The sequence below is a fragment of the Ambystoma mexicanum genome, chromosome 2p, assembly GCF_040938575.1.
Source record: "Ambystoma mexicanum isolate Mex_15411 chromosome 2p, UKY_AmexF1_1, whole genome shotgun sequence".
NCBI classification, from domain to species: Eukaryota; Metazoa; Chordata; class Amphibia; order Caudata; family Ambystomatidae; genus Ambystoma; species Ambystoma mexicanum.
In genome coordinates, this window is record NC_090923.1 from 182,302,074 (window position 1) to 182,314,510 (window position 12,437).

General features: G+C 46.8%; 1 protein-coding gene across 2 annotated transcripts in view; it reads left to right on the forward strand.

The window, feature by feature from the left end:
- LOC138566330 (cyclic nucleotide-binding domain-containing protein 2-like) overlaps nt 1-12,437 on the forward strand; it is a 479,732-nt gene that overhangs the window by 205,204 nt on the left and 262,091 nt on the right. The window lies entirely within an intron of this gene.

Sequence of the window (12,437 nt, forward strand, 5' to 3'; positions counted from 1 at the left end):
ATGGAGTATCTACACCTGGGGCGATATGTATGTGGAGGGTGCTTTTAGGGAATATGGATCTTTGCCACAGAAGGAAGGGCTGCCTAAAGGGTAGGTTTTTGTGGTACCACAGTGTTCGGAAGGTGGCAAGAGGGAGTTGGGCGGAATGACTCTAATGCACAGCATGCATGATGGCTGGAAACCGGTGTCCATATTATACAGTCTGTTGATAGATAGACCCAACCACAAGAGTATGGTGCTGAAGGAATGTTGGGAGGCGGACTTGGGGGGAGACATAACAGAAAGGGAGTGGGAACGAATATTGTTATACACCCGGGAAGTGCCCAGGAACTCCCGCTTCAGACTAATCCAGCTGAATGTAATGTACCGCACCTATATGACACCATACAAGATAGCCAAATTCAACAGCAACGCACATCCATTGTGCTACTGGTGCGGCGAGGTGGAAGCAGGGCTCATACACATGTTCTGGGGATGCACACACATACAACGGTTCTGGGCGCGAATAGAGTAGGCCTGCAGAAGAGCTGGGATTGTACGATAGGACTGGACTCGAAAAGAATGTCTGCTGGGTGAATAAGCTAGAGATAGCAAATTCAACCATGTGGTAAAATGTATGGACATGGTATGTATACTCGCCAAAATATCCATTGCGATGGTTTGGAAATCAGCCAGGGGCACGCAATACACACGCTGGTATAAGGAATTTGAGCGCTGGGCAGCAGCAGAGTCCAGAGTGTGGAGTTTGGTGGTTGCTAGATCATAGTTGAATGCAAGTGTTACTTATGAAGCTTGGAAAACGCTGGTTTGTGACATGTTCCATCCCTCAGACGACCAACCCCCATAAATGTCCACATGCTATTAAGAGGCCAGCTGAAATCTGATGTAAACAAAGGACAACATGTCAATAGCACTACTCCAGGCGGGTAGCCCCGACAGAAGACAACGGGTGTCACACATGGTACCCCTGACCATCTGCAAAAAACAATGAGATGTTAACTAATATATATTGCCTGATGGGTGAAGAAAGTTTGTGTTTGTTATTCTGTTAACTTGTTGTTAATAGCATGTAAATACATATACATGTGAACTATACTGCAGAAAATTAAACGTTTGATACATGTATAAAAGCTTATATATAAATTCCAATGAAAACATTTTAGAATAAAATAGGTGCATACCCACAAAAACACATCTGCATCAGGACGGCACTCAGTTCTACAGCAACTACTGTGTTAAATCTCCAAAACAAGTCATTGCGCCAGTTAGCATTGGCTTTTTACAATTTTGTATTAGTATATTTACAGCCGGTATTAGCATAATTGACCTAAAAACATTAGATCACATTTTTTTGACCTTTTCTTTTGTTATATTTTCTTATCTATATACATATATACACACACACTGGGAACCGGTATCCATGCCTCCCTTCTGGACCCCAGTGCACGTTACTGCTTGTAGTAGAAGGCCGAAGCTGCAGCTTAGAGGCGTCTGCTTGTGCGCATATGACGCCTCACCGTTCACCTCCCTCTGTTAGCGGGTCTGGCCAACATCTCTCTGGGCACTCACGCCGATCTGGCGAGCGGACTCGTGTTTGCCTCCCTCTTTCAACAGCATGCCTCACATGAGTCCCCTTCTACTCCTATGGACTGCCAGGGACCAGGTTCAGGCAATCAGGCGTTCGGCTTGTGTTTTTCCCCACAGCTCAGTTTACCACGTGGCTCCATCTGCCATCTTCACTTGCCGGGGACCCTGTTTTCTGAGTCTCCCCCTGCCATAGGGAAGCTCTGTTATTTGTGGAATAACCGCAGGGGTGTAGGAAACCCTTTCCTACATCTGTGGGTTGGCTCTCCTCCTGTCAGGCACCGCCACTGCATCAGCTTATAGGATTGTCTGTAACGCTCACCTGATTCTCGCAGAGGCGCCGGTCTTGACTGGGCGACTACCGTATCTTCAAAGGTGATGTGCCGCACCCGGTTGGCTCTTTGGGCTGGACCTCTGTGCCCTGTATGCCTGACGTGCAGAGTAAGATGTCTGCAGATAGAAAATACGGGGTTAATGAACTGGGGTTATTGGGGTGTCCCTATCTCTTTCCTCTTCTCCTCTCCTGTAGACCCCCACAGGTTAACGCTCTCACCTTAGGTAAGTGAATGCCGAGCTCTCCATCTGCCTCGGGGCAGGGTGCTGTAACCAGTTTCTTCACCGGATAGGTAGCGCAGGCCTCTTGACTTCAGAGGACTGCTGTCCGTCGTTTACTGCACGAACGGTAAGTTTCGAGTAACTCAAATGTCTTTAAAGTCTTTAATAATGATGTCTCTTGTTTTGCAGGGTTCCGGCGATGGCGGATGACGGGCTGAAGTGCCTTGAAGATGGAGCCCGTGTGATGAATAGAAGCGCCTGGAAGCACGTAAGTAAGCGCTTGTTGCCAGCTTCACAATGCGCTCTAACTGTCTTTTTATTTTGCAGGTACAAGTTCGGAGCGGCTGCAGGGTGCCGGGATACCCACTGGGTTAGATGTGGAAAGGAGTAATGGCACGTGAGTATTAAAGTTCCCCAATGTCTTTAAACGCACCTTGTTTTGTCTTTCAGATGCGGGATGCAGCGCCGACGGCCTCCGGAGCGTGCGAAGAGTTGGTAAGCTTTTGTCTTTCAGATGCCGGAATACAGTGTGAAGACCTCCGGAGCGCACGAAGAGTAGGTAAGCCTTTGCCTTTCAGATGCCGGAATGCTAACCTGTTCTTTCTTGTCTTTATAGGTGTTGCTGAAGACTGGATTCAGGATGGTAAGCCTTTTTCCTTAGGCCCAGGATCAGATGCAGAAGACACGATGAGCGTTCTGCTGCAGAGGATGCAGAATAACGCAAAGCAAGATTCATCCACCGGGTGTGGTTTAAATAGCCTCCTGTAGTGCTTAGGTGTCTCCTTCCACAGCCACGCCTAAGTAAGAAAAGAGTTCCTGGTAAGAAAAGAGTTCCTGCCTTCCAGAAGAGTTCCAGTGTTCTGCATCTAGGGAGTGGCTCCAGCCCCACCCAACAGGAAAAGTAGTTCCAAACAGAAGAGGATCAGAGGCTCAACTGGCAGGCAAGTAAGCAGCATGGTCTGCTGCAGGTAAGTCCACCCAAGCATTATGAGCCCGGCGCTTCCAGCGCTGGGACTGGGCATATTTATGAGCCTGGTGCCACTGGCGCCAGGACTGGGTCCAAAAGGTCCCCATTGGGACTGGTTGGCACTCGGAACCTGGGTTATGGATCTGCTTCCAAGGGAGTTGGGAAAACCCTGACCTTTTGGAAGCAGAGATCATGACAGTACCCCCCCTCAAGGCCCCTCCCAAACCGGGCTTCTCCGGGGGTTTTGGCTTGTCAGGAAATGTTCGGTGACATCTTTTGATTAGGCGAGGAGCATGGACATATTCAGCAGGTTCCCAGGATCTCTCTTGGGGGCCGTAGCCTTTCCAGTCAATTAGGTGCAATAGTTTAGATTTGGAGATCTTGGAGTCCAGAATGCTTTTGACTTCAAACTCGAGTTCTCCATCAACTAGGATAGGTTTTGGAGATTTGGTTAGTCGGGTTTGAGGTTGCACGGGTTTTAATAGAGAGACGTGGAAGACCGGATGTATCTTCATGTGCGGGGGCAAGTCCAACTTGACCGCTACTGGGTTTACTATGGTAGTGATGGAATAGGGACCAAGGTATCTTGGGTTGAATGTGCGTGGCCCTTTTAGAGATAGATATTTGGTGGATAACCAGACTTGATCCCCTACTTGATAGTGAGGGGCTTCCTTCCGATGTTGATCTGCTCCTTTCTTGTATTGTTCTTTAGCCCTTTGAAGGTGAGAAACAGCTTCCTTAAAGGCTTGGGTGATTGTAGAATGCAGGTAGTCTACTGCTGGTGTTTCAAGATCTTGGAGGGGATCCAACTCCGAGGTTCGAGGGTGACTGCCGTACAAAAGAAAAAACGGGGTTTTCCCAGTTCCCGAATGGACAGAGTTATTGTAGGCATACTCGGCTATCCAAAGGATATCTTTCCAAGTTTTTTCAGTTTGTTGCAGCATGCAGCGTAAATACTGTTCCAGAGTTTGATTGGTCCTCTCGGTTTGTCCGTCGGTCTGAGGGTGGTGACTGGTCGATAGTCTCACATCAATTTGAGCCGACCGACAGCAACTTCGCCAAAAATGAGAAATAAATTGACTACCTCGATCCGAAATTAGAACCGAAGGAAAACCGTGCAGTTGGACGATGTTTTCGAGAAATTCTCGGGCCAGAGTTGCTGCTGTTGGCAAGCCTTTGAGCGGAATGAAATGCGCCATCTTGGAGAATAAGTCCACGATTACTAGAATCGTATTGTATCCGGAGCATGGAGGTAGATCGGTGATGAAGTCCATAGAAAGCGTATGCCAAGGGCGAGGTGGGATGTCAATAGGGCGTAAGAGGCCTGCTGGTCTTTCCTTTTGACTCTTGTTTTGGGCGCATACTCCACAGGACATTATAAAGTCTCTGATATCTTTTTTCCAAGACGGCCACCAGAAGTAGCGCTTGATCTTTTCTGAGGTCTTGGCTATACCGGGATGACCTTCCATTAAAGAGTCGTGATAACAAGAGATTACTTTTTTCTGTAAATCTGTGCTGGGTAGGTATAATCGTTCTTGGAAATACAATAAGTTGTCCTTTACTGCAAAGTCCTTTTCCTGCAGATGCCAATTCTGTATGTCTGCTGGAGTTACAAGTTGCCTGGCTTTATCCTTAACTTCCTCTATGGATTCTGTGGCGATTACACCCAGAATTCTTTGTTCGGGAATGATTGGTACAGGTTTAGGGTTGATCAAGTGTTCTTCCACTCCCATTCGAGAAAGGGCATCGGCTTTACCGTTTTTTGTACCAGGTCGATAGGTAATTATGAAGTCAAACTCGGCAAAGAATAATGCCCAACGGAGTTGTCTAGAGGATTGGGCTTTTGCGGTTTTCAAATATTGCAGGTTTCGGTGATCCGTAATCACAGTAACAGTGTGTCGGGCCCCCAGCAGATAATGCCGCCAAGCCTTAAAGGCAGACTTGATAGCCAGAAGTTCCTTGTCAGTAATCGTGTAATTGACTTCAGGAGGCGAGAATTTGCGGGACCAAAATGCCACGGGATGCAACTGATTGGTTACCGGGTCCTTTTGTGATAGAACTGCCCCCATGGCAAGGCTTGAAGCATCAGTTTCCACGATGTAGGGGAGTTCGGGGCGAGGGTGTTTTAAGATTGGTGCAGAGATAAATTTAGTCTTCAAATCCTGGAAAGCTTGTTCCGCCTCGGTAGACCATTCAAAACGTTTGTTTTTCTTTAACAAGGCAGTGATGGGCTGGACTATTCGAGAGAACTCGGGGATAAACCTGCGGTAAAAGTTAGCGAAGCCTAACATGCTTTGCACACCTTTTACGGAAGATGGTGATGGCCATTTGAGAACTGCATCGACCTTCTTTGAATCCATACGCACTCCGCCAGGCGATAATATGAATCCCAAGAATTCAACTTCAGTCACGTTAAAAACACATTTTTCCAACTTAGCGAAAAGTTTGTGTTGACGCAATCTTTCGAGGACCATTTTCACGTGTTTCCGATGTTCAGATTCCGATGAAGAATAAACGAGAATGTCGTCGATGTAAACAACAACACACACATCTATGAGCTCTCTGAGGACATCGTTCATAAAATATTGAAAGGCGGCCGGGGCATTGCAAAGTCCGAAGGGCATGACCTGATATTCAAATAGCCCATACTTGGTGCGGAAGGCCGTCTTCCATTCATCGCCCTCTTTTACTCGTACCAGGTGGTAAGCTCCTCTAAGATCCAGCTTCGTATATATGCATGCTTTTCTGACTTGGTCCAGGAGTTCAGGGATCAAAGGTAACGGATATCTATTCTTAACGGTGATCTGGTTCAGGGAGCGATAATCGATACAAGTTCTAAGGTCTCCTTCCTTTTTTGGAACGAAGAACAAAGCTGAAGAGGCAGGGGACTTGGAAGGACGAATAAACCCATTTGCCAGGTATTGATCCAGGTATTGTCGAAGGTGAAGGTTCTCAGGCTCGGTGAGGGCATAAATTCTACTACAAGGAGGAGTAGATCCAGGTATCAGGTCTATCTGGCAGTCATAAGACCTATGAGGAGGTAGAGAGTTAGCCTGCTCCTTCCGGAAAACATCTTGGTATTCTAGGTATTCGGGAGGTAACTGGGGAGTCTCTGAAGAAATTGCTGCCAGTGCAACACCAGGTGGAGGGTGACAAGTAGAGACACATTCTGGAAACTGGACCGTTCTTGCTCGCCAATCGATCAGAGGATTGTGTTTCTCTAACCAAGGTATTCCTAGAATAATCTGGAACTGAGGGGCCTTGATCACATCGAACACGATCTTCTCATGGTGTCCATCTTGACTTACTAGCGTCACCTCTTGAGTGGTATGCGTTACTGGCCCGGAGGCTATCTCTGTACCATCCACCGTAGTAATGACGTCCTTTACAGCCTTGGGACAAAGAGTTAGATTCATCCTCAAAACCATTTCATGATCCACATAATTGCCGATGGCACCGCTGTCGACGTAAGCTTCAATTGCATGTAATCGATCCGGATTATAAGGGCTAATGAGGACCCTAGGTATCACGAAATGCGAGGTCACGGAACTGGTTTTCACGCTCGGCAAGAGGACCTCTATTCTTGTCGGGCAAGGTCGTTTCCCTGATCAGAGTTTGTAACTGTGGTAACTGCAGCTCCTACTGCCTTCTTGGCAGGTTTCACCGGACAGTCTCGAAGAAAGTGCCCTGAGTTTCCGCAATATAGGCATAATTGCAACTGTTTTCTCCTTTCCCGCTCCTTTTGTGTTAGAGGACCTTTCAGACCCCCTATTTGCATGGGTTCCCCGGAGTCTACTCCTTTGGAAGGAGTTGGCGGTTTGGAAAATACTCGGGCATCAAACTTGGAACGATCGGCCTTCCTGTTCTGCAGTCTGTGATCTATTTGAACGACCAAGTCTATATAATCCGAACAGTCTTGTGGGGGATTCACTACTTGGGCTAAAACGTCTTTGAGCTCTCCACGTAGACCTCTATAAAACAGCGTAATCCTTTTGTCCTCAGGCCATTGAGTTTCCACTATTAGTCTATTGAAAGATGCAATATAAGCCAAAAGGTCTTGATTACCCTGTCGCAACGAAAGAAGCTCATTGTCCAAGGCCTGCCCCTGTGCATGTCTTGCGAACAGTTTTTCCATACTAAGCTGAAAGGCTTGAAAATCATGGAGAACCGGATCATCTTGATTAACTAGAGGGATCGACCAGTCTGCCACATTGCCACTAAGGTACGAAAGTACAAAAGCTACTTTAGCTTGATCAGTTGGAAAGGCTGCTGGCCGGCATAAGAAGTGCAACCGGCACTGATTGATAAATACTGCAAACCTCTTTGGGTCACCAGAAAATCGTTCGGGCGGAGCCAGAGGTACATTCCCAGGTAGGTTGATCTGCACTGGATTCATAGAGGAAGTTGAAGGAAGATTTGCCCCTGATGCGGGTAGCGGGGTCTGTCCGGCTTGTGACTGTAGCAATTGTCTAGCAAGATCATCTGTTCTCTCCTTGGAAATAATTTGTTCCCTTCTTAGAGCGTTTGTTTCCTGACGAGCTGCATGCACTTCTGCCCTTAGTTCCCCAAGTAACCGGGCTAGGTGGTCAGTATCCGAGGTTTCCATAGCGCCTGGGCGAGAGTTTTGCGGTGGGCTTTGCGTTCTGTAACGCTCACCTGATTCTCGCAGAGGCGCCGGTCTTGACTGGGCGACTACCGTATCTTCAAAGGTGATGTGCCGCACCCGGTTGGCTCTTTGGGCTGGACCTCTGTGCCCTGTATGCCTGACGTGCAGAGTAAGATGTCTGCAGATAGAAAATACGGGGTTAATGAACTGGGGTTATTGGGGTGTCCCTATCTCTTTCCTCTTCTCCTCTCCTGTAGACCCCCACAGGTTAACGCTCTCACCTTAGGTAAGTGAATGCCGAGGTCTCCATCTGCCTCGGGGCAGGGTGCTGTAACCAGTTTCTTCACCGGATAGGTAGCGCAGGCCTCTTGACTTCAGAGGACTGCTGTCCGTCGTTTACTGCACGAACGGTAAGTTTCGAGTAACTCAAATGTCTTTAAAGTCTTTAATAATGATGTCTCTTGTTTTGCAGGGTTCCGGCGATGGCGGATGACGGGCTGAAGTGCCTTGAAGATGGAGCCCGTGTGATGAATAGAAGCGCCTAGAAGCACGTAAGTAAGCGCTTGTTGCCAGCTTCACAATGCGCTCTAACTGTCTTTTTATTTTGCAGGTACAAGTTCGGAGCGGCTGCAGGGTGCCGGGATACCCACTGGGTTAGATGTGGAAAGGAGTAATGGCACGTGAGTATTAAAGTTCCCCAATGTATTTAAACGCACCTTGTTTTGTCTTTCAGATGCGGGATGCAGCGCCGACGGCCTCCGGAGCGTGCGAAGAGTTGGTAAGCTTTTGTCTTTCAGATGCCGGAATACAGTGTGAAGACCTCCGGAGCGCACGAAGAGTAGGTAAGCCTTTGCCTTTCAGATGCCGGAATGCTAACCTGTTCTTTCTTGTCTTTATAGGTGTTGCTGAAGACTGGATTCAGGATGGTAAGCCTTTTTCCTTAGGCCCAGGATCAGATGCAGAAGACACGATGAGCGTTCTGCTGCAGAGGATGCAGAATAACGCAAAGCAAGATTCATCCACCGGGTGTGGTTTAAATAGCCTCCTGTAGTGCTTAGGTGTCTCCTTCCACAGCCACGCCTAAGTAAGAAAAGAGTTCCTGGTAAGAAAAGAGTTCCTGCCTTCCAGAAGAGTTCCAGTGTTCTGCATCTAGGGAGTGGCTCCAGCCCCACCCAACAGGAAAAGTCGTTCCAAACAGAAGAGGATCAGAGGCTCAACTGGCAGGCAAGTAAGCAGCATGGTCTGCTGCAGGTAAGGCCACCCAAGCATTATGAGCCCGGCGCTTCCAGCGCTGGGACTGGGCATATTTATGAGCCTGGTGCCACTGGCGCCAGGACTGGGTCCAAAAGGTCCCCATTGGGACTGGTTGGCACTCGGAACCTGGGTTATGGATCTGCTTCCAAGGGAGTTGGGAAAACCCTGACCTTTTGGAAGCAGAGATCATGACATAGTCGCAGGATCGAGACGGGGCTCCCTCACTTCACCTTGAAGCATCTCTTGTGCTAGTTGGAATTACCAATACAAGATCTCAGATCAAATAACCAGACAGAATCAAAGAATATGGCAAAGTACTACTTTATTGTTACTTTAATAAATAAGGGTACACTGACAAACATCGGCTGAGGTTTGCACACACACAAACAAACTTTATTAGACAGAGGTCTTATAAACCGATATGCGTCATCTATGACATCATCCTACGTGGCAAACCATAAAATCTACTGGCGGGAGGGGTTGGTTAGGGGGACAAGGCTACATGTAGAAATCATATTAGTACTTCAGCGGCCTCTTATCTATAAGACACACCTGGAACTACCTCTAAATATGTATAATACTGATTATAGTGGACAGAATGGCAGTGGATTGGACAATGCAACATTGTATAGCAGGTTGTCCCACAGACTCACTGATTAGTTGGGATCCCACCCAACCATAGACTTTTGACTCTCTAGCAGCACGTAAAGAAATCAAAACCCAGGTGCTTGAGTCACATCAGTTTACTCCCCACTTTGCCAATTAGGCCATCATTTTTCATCAGTTTTAACATAAGCCAAAGTTTCCCATCTGTAGTTGACCTTGCTGGTGCTCTCTGTTCTAGAACATTTGAGGGAGTATGAGCACATCAGTTATCTTCAAACGAAGCTTAATGAATAGCCCTGTTTTCGTCTTCTGCATCACGTGTGAAGAGACCGCGAATTTGTCAATTTCAACCTTCTATTTACTGCTATTTGATTCAATTCAGCTGGTTGTCATTGGTCCCTTGGCCTCTAGAGAATTGCTCACTCTATCATGTATGAGCCTTATTCATTGTTAATTGGCCAATACTTGGCTCTCGCCTATGTTTTCAACTTTGTTTATCTAAGAGAAATATGTCTCACACTCATGACGTTATCAGTCTGCCTCCCTTTGTGCTCTGCAGTTATTTCTTAAAATATCCTTGTTCCCAGCCCAGCATAAACTCCTCTTCGTTTGTGCACAATGCCTTTTTGCAGCATCGCCTGACTCTTCACTTTGGTCGGTTTTTGAGGTAGTTAGAATGAATCTTTGCACAAACCGGCGTCAATTTTCCAATCATGGCCGTCCTTGCCACGTTATATATTCCTCTAGAGAAAGCTTCTATTCATCTCAACTACCTTGCGTTGCTGCGTATTTACACCTCTTGATCCACAAGTTACTTCATCTTCTTTTTGCATACATGATTGTGTCATCATTTCGTTTTTTTCCTTTGTAACTTTAGTTACATTATCATTCTTACGTATTTTCATATTGTTTCAACATATTCTCGTATATCTTCCCCATGACATCACTCTGCTCTTGTCAGATGCCACTCAGCATTCCATAATATCCATTGGTGCGTGCAGACATCCATCCACTCTCTCAGCGTGTGGGTACATCGAGGGCATAACGTCTCAAATACACTCAATGCGGTATAGGGACAACACAGGGGGTCCCACAGGCAGCTCTTCTCCTGCTATTCCAGTATGATGATGGAGAGGGGGTGGGAGTTAAGGTATATGCGTCTGCCTGCTCCTCTACAATTTGAGTCGATTTAAGGGTATTTTACTTGGTACAAGTTTACAGAGAGTGGTGCCCGCCCTAGCTCGTAGAATTCCTAGTGTTTTGTAATTGGATCTTATTTGCGATGGGGGTAGGACTATCAATGTCAATAGCACTGGACATGTTTTCGTACTGATCATACTGTAATGCTCACCATGACAACACTAAATGTAAACTAACTTTGTGTTTATTTTAAACTGTTTGGCATTCTTCCTCTTCCTACGAACACCTGTCTCTTGGCACTCAGTATTTCTCTAATGCACTCTGATCCAGACTCTGCAATGACTGATATCGGCTCCACTTGACCACGTAACTATAGTCAGGCTGACACTCTTCCATCGATGCAGGCAGTCTTCACAACAGGACTATGTTCACTCTCCCAGATGTTTTCAAATAAGGTTTTGGGCATTGCTTATGGCACCCTGATTATATTCTCTCTAATCAAAATGTGTACATGCACAGAGATCCCTTCTGGGCCCTATCCTCCAGTTTCCCCTGTCATCTCAATGTATAGGAATATTGGGTAGAAATTTTATTCGGTGGAAAAGCGATATGAATTGGTGTGTGATGAAGATTTGTCGCTGGTTGTGATCTTTGGGATGCCTAATGCAAGGATGTTAACTTGTTTAATGCCATAGTAGGTTCACCAGATGACTCCATGACGCCATCAGTCCAAAGCTTTCTTTTGCCTTTTAGGAGTTGTAGTATTGGGCCGCTTCAATTCAATAACATGGGGTGAAGTAAATCTAAAGTAAAAGCAAAGACTAGGACTGGGATAGGGTATCCCTGGTGACATGGAGTCATCTGGTAATTCTATGTCGGAGATGATTTCAAGCCTGTCTCTAATTTCCTCTGGCTCCCAATGGGTTCATTATTACTTTGGGGAGGTTGTTGAATCTCCTTTTGCCAAGGGATGTCCGGGTGCTGCCCCATGATCAATTGACTTTTCTTATTTGCACTGCTTGATTTCTTGGATCCATTTGTTGTGACAGATAATGATACGCTCCCTCTTAAAAGGATTGGAAGCATGCACCACATTCCTTCATACATCCCCAATGCCAGGGCTGTCGCACAGGCTTAACGTAATAGAGGTTACCGAGCACAAATGCGTGTTTCCAGACCGAAAGTACAGGACTTTGTATCTTGTGCTGTGAAAGTCCAAAGCCCTTGAGATGCTAGCTCAAGCCTGCACCACAGTAGCACACCACCACAATTCTGGACGAACTAAATAAAGGAGTGCCCACGCACAGGCTGAACTCCAGACCCAAGACGTAGCCTCCATTCATCACTGCACTGGTGCTCTGCTAAGGTATGTAAGCTGCTATGGCCACACGCAGTTTGTTAACCTTGTTGCTTAGATTCCATCTTGCCATATTATCTATTGTTACCAACTCATAGGCCCCAGCTGGCCAGTTGCATCTCTCCTTTATCCTAAGGAGCAGTGCTGGTCATTGGGCCGGCTCTTGGCGGATCCGAAATCCAGCACCAGATGTGGAGCCGGATCTCGGAATCCGGCCAGAGTAACCCACCCAAGCCGATAAACTGTGCTGGAATACTTAAAAAAATTAAAAAACGCCTGCAACGGCTGCATTGCCTTTTACCGCTGGATTTGGCCCTGGTGTGTAATGCACAATGCTCGCTACATGTACAACTGAAATCATTTGATCG